A 12,424-nucleotide genomic window follows, 5' to 3' on the forward strand; every position below is an offset into this window, starting at 1 on the left:
GTTTTCAAAGAAAAACCCGCAATGTTCCCGTTCCCGTGTGATTTCCGGGATAAAACCTATCCTTAAAATCCTTTCATAGGGGACGCCTACGTTATGACATCTACCTGCATGCCAAATTTCAGCCCGATACGTCCAGTGGTTTGGGCTGTGCGTTGATAGATCACTATATCAGTCACCTTTGAGTTTTATATATATATATATATATATATATATATATATATATATATATATATATATATATATATATATATATATATATATATATATATAAGGAATATCAAAGTACTGACTACAGACTACAGCGTCGGTCGACACGCTTTTCTTGGCCGAGGGATGTCCACAATCCACATAGACATACAATGAAATTGCAATTACAATTTTAGGAGGTATTTATAAAGCCGATTTAGCCCATAATGTAAAACAAAAAGATAATATTTTCATGATAAACTAAAAGATTTATAATTACAATATTTCGCATTGAAGAGGATTTCAATTATAAGCGATGGAAAGCTACCTACGCCTGTATCGATTTTCTTTAAAGGAAAATTCCTTAAGATATTTTCTCGAAGAACTCTTGATATTTCTCATCTTTTTATCTATATAGAGTAAATATCCAATTAGGCAAACAACACGTTACCTACAAATCGAATAAAGTAACTTATATGTTTAACTGTGTCTTTAAAAAAATACTTATTTTCTCGAAGAACTTGATATTTCGCATATTCTTTTCTTGAAAGAGTAAATATCCAATTAGGCAAACAACACGTTACCTACAAATCTAATACAGTAACTTATGTCTAACTGTGTGTACCATAATTGTATTTAAGTCCTCAACTGAAGCAAGATAGACGTAAGACAGTACAGAATCTTAGATATGTATACCTAGGCTGCTCTAAGCTCACGCTTAGGTAGAAATTGTCCCGTCATGCGTAATTCGGTCGATGTTGTCAAGGAGATATCGCCTGAACATCATGTATATATGTCTTATTTTGCTTAATGTACAACGCCCCAGCTTAGACATACGGGAAACTTTTAATGATTTAACTCTAATCATATTGAATAAATCGTAACTTATAATGGTGCATGTAATTTGAGTTGCAAAAGGTAAATAAGGATAAATAATTGCAGAATATACAATATCACATGAATCACTTATATTTATACATATTAAATCTACACAATAAAGGACACATAATATAATTAATGATCGGAACCAGCATATTATTCCTGTATCTGTGTCTATTATGTATCTCACAAGCTTTGCTTTAACATCATTTAAATAAGATCAAAACCCGCTGCGGACTTTCAGACATCCCTTTATGCAACTGAAACGTAGCGTTGTGTTGAAAGTCTTTTATGTATATAAATCTTAATAGTTCTCAAGTTCTGTTTTTGATTTCATACTAACTTTGACAAGCGCTTACAAACATATTTTCATACAAAAATCAATTATCTTGTGCCCTATGGAATAAAACATAATGTATAAGTACATAATATTATAATGACCACGTTGTTAGATATGTAAAACATCACGATAGCGAAAAAATGCATATGTAGAGTCGGAGAGCTTTACCTCAAAATTTTATCCGTGTCTTAAAGCTCTTCAAGACTTACCTTGTCATTTATTAGTATCGACACAGATAATATATTACTTGTTATCGCTAACTTTGAAAAAATTATAAAATAATAAAAGTAATAAAAATCGTCGTTGCCCGCAATGAATACGAACTCATACATCAATACTCATTACCCTGACAAATGCAAAACTCGTAACTGTGTTACGCGCATTTCATTTCAATGTTTGCCACAATATTAATCGCCCACAAGCGACAGGATCTAATAACGTACAGAGGTGTACACAATTATAATGACTGATTTGCAGTTATGAATTTCAAACAGTTACACTACACTAAGTATATATTGAATCTGTTCAAACTTCAAGTAACTAAGCGCTGAATCGGCAAATGTTTACTGTAACATATTCATCTTGGTATTTACCTGGTTGAGTAAACGAATTCAAAGTCTCGAATGAATGTTTGTGGACATGAAAGCGATAGGTTCTACTATGATTACTTATTAGACCAAATGTAATTTCTTGTAATATCAAAAGAGCGTGTGTGCCGAGCACACGTGTTAAATTCTTTGGCAAGATTCAAAGATACCTAAACTGTCTTACTCGTACTTCAGAACGTGATTGTATTGCCCTGAAATTTTACCCCCAACGCCCCTAAAGTACCTACCTAGTTTCACTTCAAAACGAAGAGGAACTCATGTAAGGAGATTGTCTATAGATACGTTATTGGACGAACACCTATTGGTATTGAATCGTCATTCAGTATGTAACCATTCACTGAGAGTTGAGACCCAAAAGCAAGCTTATCTGATGAGACAATTTGCGCGGATACAATGCTTACCTTATGTCTGTAGTGCTGGAGTAAGCATGAACACGAATTCTCATGTTGGATGATATCGACCAGTATTCAGACCATATTTCTTCTTACTTAAATATTTTGTGACAAACGTCATTATGCATATTATAATAAGAAGTAAATCAATAATCATAGATCAATGAAAATACCTATAGGTGGACATACTTATGTTACTCGGTTAAGCTTTCTTATGTAAAATTGATAATCTATATCTATAGTATTTAAGTTCATTCAGTAAATACAAATATTATGTATTTCCTCTCAAAAGTTCTCTAATCGTAATTCTTACAAAAAATCGAAATAAAATTGCAATGTAACGGGATATATCACATTATTATCAGTTTATAAATCGTTAATAACTCCGTACGGAGGAAATTTCATTGATAGCGTCATATCCGCATGTCGCCATTATGGTTGTATTTATAGCATAATAAGATTTAGTTTCCATTTAAAATTCGATTAAATCATTATACGTGATACTTACATACAGCGATACTTTATAAAATAATTTTAAGCGCCTGTCATTTAATAAAAGCAATAACTCATTTACACCTCTGTTATAAAATTTTGTACAGGAAAAATAAATATTGTATGTTTGAACAATTACCGTTTATTTTAGTATATGATCTAGAAGTGTTATTATATATTTTAATAAATTATGAACATAACAATTAAAAATAATTTGGAAAATCCAAAAGTGCACGCCTCATAATTTTTTTTTAATAATTATTTATTAATTATTATTTTTGTTTATTTAATAACAATTAAACCACATCGAATCAGACCCTGAAAAATGAAAGGGTTCTATTCCTGAGCATACTCAAGCGTAAGAGAAAAAAAAAGACTCGATTAGTAAAGTATTTCGGTCGCTATCGTGTTAACAAGAAAATCCTCCGCACATACAGACACACGGACGTCCAAGACAGAACTTTTTTAAACTGTTTTTTAACTAGTTTAAATAACAAAAATGACATCAAAAATATCATGAATGTTAAAAATAGTGTTTTTTCTTAATATGTGTGTGTATGTATTATCTTACAAGTGCAATGTATGATACATAAAGACATTTTAAGTTTGAAAAATCAGATGTTTTGCGCGAAGTGACAGTAGTACCCACCTCAACGCTTCGCTTATGAGGCGTGCAATTAACATACATTGCATAATATTAATTCATAACGTTCAAACAAATATAAAAAGTTTATAAACCCTGATTAATTGCATGCGCCAGTTTTGGTCACATTGTATGAAACTGTAATTCTGGTATTGATTTCAAGAATTTTATTCTGATTTGCCCTTTAAATAGAAACTTTGACACTTGACCTATAACTCCGACTGGCTGATAGGAGTGACAATTCCACCCGTCTATCTTGGGAGTTCCTTTTATAGCCATACGAATTAAAATAAGCAACGCTTTTGAGGACGTGCGATACGTTCAGATTTTAGAGCTTTCATATAAAGTGCAATATCTTTGAATTGTAATAATAATTAAATATGCAATAGCTATAGGAATACTTTTTCAATCAATGAAAAATCAAAAATACTAAATCAATTTTCATGGATATATTTTTTTATACAAAACATTGAATACATTTTGTATCAAATATTTTTTAGTTTATCTCTAACAGATTCATTAATAACACTGTTCGATACATTTGATACATCGTCAGTGCGTTGTAATGACTCGTAATCAACAAAGGCTAAGCTCCGGCTTTGTTCACTAATATTGTTAGGGTAAGGTTGCTCAAGTCGTACCACGGCGTTAGTCGTACCCCACCAATATCTCGTCTGATACCATTGAATTGGGCCATCTAGTGTTGTTAACGTGAACTATTTAGTCGCGCGAGCAAGCGTAAAGAAGTGGTCAGGCGGTCGGCTTCGTGCAGCGAAAATAATTCAAAAAGTAAGTTTTTTATCACTTTTCATGTAAAATTAACGACTCATTCATAAGCTTTTTACGGCAGGAATGTAATCTTTATATTTTGTCTTTGTTTACAACGATTTTTAATGCTTATCTGTCAATCGTTTGGGCATACTCAAACAGGAGAAAATTTTTAGGTTGTGTTAGTAATTTTATTTTTCAACCTCAAAGATAAGTATGCTTAAGTCGTACCTGTTAAAAATTCTTTACTCGTACTTCTATTTAGGTCTAAGATTTTGTTATTCACTAAAATAATTACCAAATAATATGCTTAAGTTAATCTCAGACTGAATTATTTGTAATTTTAACTTACTTAAAATTGATCTCTTATTATTAAGAATTTTTCTATATAGTTTATTATATCTTCACTAAAGTGTATTTTCTAAGTACGACTTAGGCTGTATGTGGTACGAATTAGGCAACTAGGCGCCTTAATCGTACCGAAGGTATGTTTTTGAAAAACGTTAAAATATATATTTTAATATTAACATTGTTAGTTTCTGTGATTTTTTAATAATAGACAACTAAATAAAGATTCAGTAAATGTGGATTTTTTTGTATTATTTCAATTGTCGTGAATATTATAGCATAATTTCCTTAGGGGGTACGACTTGAGCAACCTTACCCTACATAATTCTGATTATTTCACCAATTATTATCTACTTTATAGAGTAAGATCCCAGAGCGATAAGACATAACTTATTTTCTAAAAGTTGAAACTTTATGTTCTCAGTAGTGTCTCATGTGCTCTTTATACCTGCGTGTTTGTGAAGTTTGCCCAGTGACACCTGGGCAGGTACCAGGTGAGAAAGGTGACTAAAAATAAGAGTTACTTTACTTAAATTTAGATGGCTGATTTTTAGATATATTTTATAGAATATCATTCTCAAATGGTATCGCAAGTATCAGACACTTTTCATGGACCAAAACTTTTGTCAGACGCTTTAAAGCTCCACCAAAAATAAAATATAAACTTTACTTATTTTTTAATGTCTGATTTTTTAATATGTTATCAACATAACTATTACAAAATTATATTTAATCAGTCAGACAAATTGGAATGACCAAAAATCCACTAAACACAAAAAATATTCGGCCGTGAGTACGAACGCGAGATCATTATGCATGCGTTTCAAAGCGAGTGAGACGTCCATAGTAACCCGGTTCTCCTTCTTTAACTCACATTCTATTTCAGTCTACTGTGTATGTGCGCGCAATGTATAGTATACATTATACCCGGCGCGGCGAATGATGATTCCTATGACACTGACAGTTATTCTCAAGAGACAAACTTGTAATGGCGTCACCATTAAATAAGAAACGTATTGGAGGCGTCTAAAAATGGCATTTATTAATTTTTACGTAGCTTTATGCCATAACAATGATATTCCGTTGGAATTATTACCATTCTTAACATTTACGAGAAATTATATCAATCTGACTTTGCGTTTACGTCCTACAAAACTTACATTGTTGGTATTTATCGACTAGTGCGGAAAGTATCGATAAACCAATTTCGATAATGGAAACGAGTTCACATTTTTTCCATGCTTAAGCTTTAGTTCATTCACTTTTGAATGGAACAGAAGATCGCAGCGTAATTAATTAATTAATTACCGTTCGCGTTAATTTACTTACTTATGATAATATAAGTTTTTTAGACAAATTAAATGGGGGCTTCCATTTTCATGATAAAATAATATACACTGTGTTAAACGGGTTAAAAATTACGTGAAAATGATAAGGCGCATTTTTATGCCTTGGAAAACTTTCGTTTTACTTACCTACTTAATCTATGTTAAAAAACTTAAATTAATACCTACAACAACAACATAATAGACGTCAAAAATTTTAGTTAAAATTAATTTTATAATACATATTTGTAAAAACATGTTTACCAACGTCGCTGAATGCAAATCACGCCTTTGCCTATAAAATAGTAAAGTATCGACACGACCCATCATACGAGCAATCACTAAGACGAACTAAATTGAAAATTATATATTATAATATATTATTTAATATTTTATAATTAAGTATATAATATTATATTATTTTATTTAAAATTAAAACTAGATTGGTCATTCCAATTTGTCTGACTGATTAAATATAATTTTGTAATAGTTATGTTGATAACATATTAAAAAATCAGACATTAAAAAATAAGTAAAGTTTATTGCACGCCTCATAAGCGAAGCGTTGAGGTGGGTACTACTGTCACTTCGCGCAAAACATCTGATTTTTCAAACTTAAAATGTCTTTATGTATCATACATTGCACTTGTAAGATAATACATACACACACATATTAAGAAAAAACACTATTTTTAACGTTCATGATATTTTTGATGTCATTTTTGTTATTTAAACTAGTTAAAAAACAGTTTAAAAAAGTTCTGTCTTGGACGTCCGTGTGTCTGTATGTGCGGATCCTTTTTCTTGTTAACACGATAGCGACCGAAATACTTTACTAATCGAGTCTTTTTTTTTCTCTTACGCTTGAGTATGCTCAGGAATAGAACCCTTTCATTTTTCAGGGTCTGATTCGATGTGGTTTAATTGTTATTAAATAAACAAAAATAATAATTAATAAATATTTATTAAAAAAAAATTATGAGGCGTGCACTTTTGGATTTTCCAAATTATTTATTTTTGTGGAGCTTTAAAGCGTCTGACAAAAGTTTTGGTCCATGAAATGTGTCTGATACTTGCGATACCATTTGAGAATGATATTCTATAAAATATATCTTAAAATCAGCCATCTAAATTTAAGTAAAGTAACTCTTATTTTTAGTCACCTTTCTCACCTGGTACCTGCCCAGGTGTCACTGGGCAAACTTCACAAACACGCAGGTATACAAAGTACATGAGACACTACTGAGAACTTAAGGTTTCATCTTTTAGAAAATAAGTTATGTCTTATCGCTCTGGGATCTTGGACCATTATATTAGTACAGTATTGACAATACATTTACTGTCAGTATTGACATCAATCAAACAATGCGTATAATAAAAGACAAAACAGTAGGTTCAAACTTCCATCGTTATGTATTTTTGGGAAATCGTTGAAAAAGCCTAGATTTCGAGGTATTAGCCTAGTTGCCTTTATAAGCGGATTGGCCCTGAACAAGGGATTTGGATGTCCATGCTAAAATTGATGTAACATAGCATGTGAGTTGTGACCCACCCAATTTGCCAATTTCTTACTGTGTGGGTAGGTATTAGCATTGTATGAAAAAATATATTCTTTTTCAATACACGTGTGGCATCATTATCGTTTACTCCGGTAATTTTCATATGGAATTACAGGGTAATTGTTACGTTATATTTATAAGCTAAAATATCAGAAGAAAGGTTTTATATCACTGAATTATGTAAAGTTTTCTCTACATTAGTAACAGAATAAAACAATAGCGATTCTTATGAAACTAATTAATTAGTCGCTCATTAACCCCATTATAATAATATCGTGTATCGATATGTTCTTAGATATTACATCAAATTATGAACAATAACATATTGTCCAGAGTAACAACTACAAATTACGTTGTACGCGCTAATTGTTACACGCAAACTAAATTGTTTTTCAAATATTGCTATTAACCTACAAGTTAAATTAAAACGCTAATATATTTATAATACAAGAACAACATTTATATAGTTTTAATATACACACTATAATAATATAAAACATTTTCCGGAATTCATTTTCAGTAGTACGAGTTACCCCTGAGCAATTTTACACTCTCTTGGCGTCTGATGTCTCAATCGATCCACAGTGTTGCATCATATTTAAATTTATTTTAATAGCAAATATTTTAAAATGCTTTAAATTCTATTCCTTATGTTAAAATGGCTTAAAATCAATCAATATCTATTTTAGTAACTTTCCCGATTCTTATTTCTAACTAGATAAACTCGTAACTAAGCACGACTCTACCTATTATAACAAAATTAATGTATTTTAAAATCAACTCGAGACTTGACCTAGGCTAAAGAACGCAGTGTCCATAACTCATTTAAAATTCATACAACTAACTGGACCACGCAATTTTTTAGTTCTTCATCGAAATAAATCTATTTATAATAAATTATTGCATTTTAAGCATAGACCGTTAATGTTATTACAATGAAATAAAGCTATTGTACCTTTATTCAAATAACTACTATAACATAAAAATCTTTGTTTTAACAAAATTTATCTAAAAAGAAGTTTCACAACAAAAAACAATTTGAAATATTCGCTTCCCCATTCATCTAAACGAACGTCTAGCAACTACATAGTCGTTAAAATTGATTCTTTTAAAACAAAACGATGTGATCTTGTCACGCTAGACAATCTATTTTAAGTCTGTCAATCTTCAGATCTTCCGGGCCAATGATCGGGTGTCGTGCAAAAACCTCGCCTAGTTTTAACTACATAATATATAATTCGTCGAAATATATAAATTATATGCAATAGATAACATTTTATGTGTTGATAATGAGCATTTAGTATTTATATATCCTTACCTAATTGGTCTAAATCTTAATCGTTTTCGTATGCCTAGACATAAATTTTCTATGTTCTTTAATATACCATATTATTATATTGTATCTTGCTAAATAAAGGAAATAATGACTTGATGGCTCTCACAACAATAATACGACGAATTATTATTGTTCTCGCAGTAGATGTTAGATAGACAAATTGTATTTTAATTACAGTTATTTTGAGAGTAAATCTGCAATACAATTAATTTTGTACAAATCCGATATCCATTTTTTCCTTTTTGGTTCATTATTTTTCCGTCGTTATACCATTTGAGGTTGATTCAATAGGTTTTATTTTTGTTCTATTTTCTGTTTGGTGTTGGTGATTAATTTTTGTTTCAATATAAATAAAAAACACTGCTGAATGCTTAATCAAAACTATGGATCCGGAATTTGATATTTGAAGTTAGTGCCGTAATATGCTTTGCATAATTATTATTATTTGATCCACTCTTAATTTAATACAGTTTAAAATGTCAACGATTGTATATTTTGACATTAAAAAAATTATACATAAAACGTTTTGATCGAGATAAAATTAAAACGTCTATTCACCTCTAATTAGCGTCATTAATCATTAACACACCCACAACGTCTACGTCATCGACTATATATATATATATATACAACACTATTCAGAATGGTACAACACTATAAGTAAGGTAGATAGGTACCTATACATTTTCGTATTATTTCGTTCGAAGAACAAACCTTTTTCACCCTTTGTTCATAGTTCATACAGTATTATATTTATAAAACATTCTTACTTAACTGTACTGACATAGTAATAATGTACTTTAGGGATTGTTTCAAACCTCTTGCGAATTCGTAAAATCCTTTTCCAGCCAACTGGATTCCAAAATCTGTATTAATTAAAACGTGGTTCCTTTACTCAGATGAATGCAACCCTAATTTTGTTTGGCTTTAAATTTCCCATCCCTTTATTTTCAGAAAGGTATTTATATCACATCAGATATGGAAAATGATTTAACATACACGTGGACACATCGAATAATACAGCGTGTTACGCCTACCTTACTTCTGCCTTCAGTATAATAAATGTAAGATTCAATCAAAAACGTTATTTTTGAACTTCAATAACTAGAATTATCTGTGAAAGCATTTTCCTATCAATAAAGTAAAAAAAAATCAATCGACTCAAACAATTGAAAGTATAATAATTATTAGGTACCAATTACATCATGATACATATTTAAGGATTGAAAGTTTACCAATTTTTTATTATACTCAATTACTAATTTCTCTTAAATATTTATTAGTTTCTGCCTCTACACACTCTACCTAATTTCACTACTGATCAACCCTCGTGTCTCTGTTCGAATCTAAGATAAATGATAAGATTACTAATGTGAAAGCTTTACTAAGGAAGCTCAAAGTAGATATTATCTTTGTTCATGCATCGCTTTTACAAATTGGCTACTATCAATACAGATAAAAATAGAAGCCATGCAATAGCTTAAAAACCTCTTATTCGACACTTACTATAATTTGAAAATGGGTGACACGTTTTATAAAATATATGAAGCATAGATTAATTTTAATAATGCATCGTACATTTTTATAAAATGTGGTAAAACCTTTTAGTCTCTATATCAAGCTTTAACGGTTGTTTTTTTTTATTTCAAATTTCTTCGACGTCGGTTTTACTAATATAGTAGAACTAGAAGAACTTTCTTGTTGTAAGGTGTTAAAAATAATATTATCTTATCAAATAATGTTTGATACAAAAATGTATAGAAAAATATTGACGAGCATGAGTAAAAGCGATAATAACATAATATTTCCAGGGAGGTTATAAAATAAAAAATAAGTGTAGAGTTCGTATAACAAAGCGTTGCATTATTTAAATGATTGTTTTATTAAATTGAAATCAAATATTGACTTTGAGTTTTATTTCGATTTAAACGAAACTCAATAATGTTTCAACCTATTTAACTTAAATTATGAATCCAATTCAATTTTTGCTTGTTATTTTATAATATTGTATTCAATTTTTGCTTGTATACTTCCACGAAACTCAACTTTACATACTGCTTATTTCGATCAGAAACTAAAATACATTCCGACTAAGTTAAACCAAACAAACTTCGTATTACAGTGTGAGCTGATAGTTCCAACTCACAGTGACTAAACAACTTTTATTAACTGACGAAATAAACTAAGGAGGCTATTGTATACAGTTTCATCGGATGTTAATTAAATTCCTTCCATTAACTGTAATATTTTCATTCTAGGAAAGATAAAGTAGAGAACGATAACGAATGATTTAATAACAAAGTTACGGGATACCTTTGATTGTAAATTGCAAAATAAGACATAATTTCATGAATAACAATACTTTTCGTGTTTGAGATACGATTCTTTGAAATTGAAACAAAAACAGCTGACCTCTAATATCAGACAATAGATACTTTAATAACTAGCACAGAATCAATATTATAATGGGCCCTCTTCACAATCGAGAGCGTTGGCCCAACAAATGATCGTGGATGTTTTTCATCATTACGGCGATTATGAATAAACATCTACAATCGATCGATCATAGACATTTAGGCCCTCTACACTCGTGATTGCCTCTACTCGCCCAACGCTGCCCATTGTGAAGAGGGCCCATTAGATCCAAATATTTGTAACTCATATTTTTTTATTCAAACGTGGTTCAGCATTTTATTGCCATCATTATCAAGACATATTATTATGTAAACGTGTTCCCAGACTAAAATCAGAAATAAGAAAGTAAATATACTAAAAAGTATCAACTTTACCTAAGGATAGACGACTATAAACTATATATTTTAAATCTTCTACCACAATTATGTCGGCCTCATATGATCTTACCATAATCCCGGTCATAAGATGACCCAATTCAAGCTCAGACTATCTCCCACATAAATATATGCATATGCTACTATAGTAAACGAAAAATTAGGTTTTGGATAGGAAACTATAAAAATTTCGAAAATGGTAACGATAAATCATTATGATATCATTTTCTATAAATTATAAAGAGTATATAAATTATAAATTCACTTGTGAAAGTATGCGTACTTTCACCTGGACATAGATACAAATAAATAATCATATCTTTACAGTCATTTTTAAGACAAATAGAAAAGAATTTACTCAGAGAATATTTCTTTATGGAATATTACAATTTACAAGTGTAGAGACACTTGTTCACTAATATTCTAAACATTTCAGTGCACAATTTAATAATATTTTAGTAAATAATGATATTAAGCACTCTTATTTTAATAAATTTTTTCGTTGTCATCATAGAAATTGTCTCGATTGTGCTAATTAATTCTTCATATTAATGAAAATATACATGCCCACAGAAAAAAGTAAATTATTTAAAAAGACGCACTGGGCTGACCTAATTAGTTTTACGTACAACCTGGATTTAAAAAATCCCTACCTTAAATTTATAAAGATAGAGTTACCTTTCTCTATTCTTCACATTTCACTGCAGGCTTCATTCTTCACCCTCTTTCTAATACAACCTTTTACCTTATTACTCTATA

The sequence above is a fragment of the Colias eurytheme genome, chromosome 17 (genome assembly GCF_061535395.1).
Source record: "Colias eurytheme isolate Ceu_HAF_F1 chromosome 17, ilColEury1 Martin Lab GWU primary, whole genome shotgun sequence".
In the NCBI taxonomy this organism is placed as follows: Eukaryota; Metazoa; Arthropoda; class Insecta; order Lepidoptera; family Pieridae; genus Colias; species Colias eurytheme.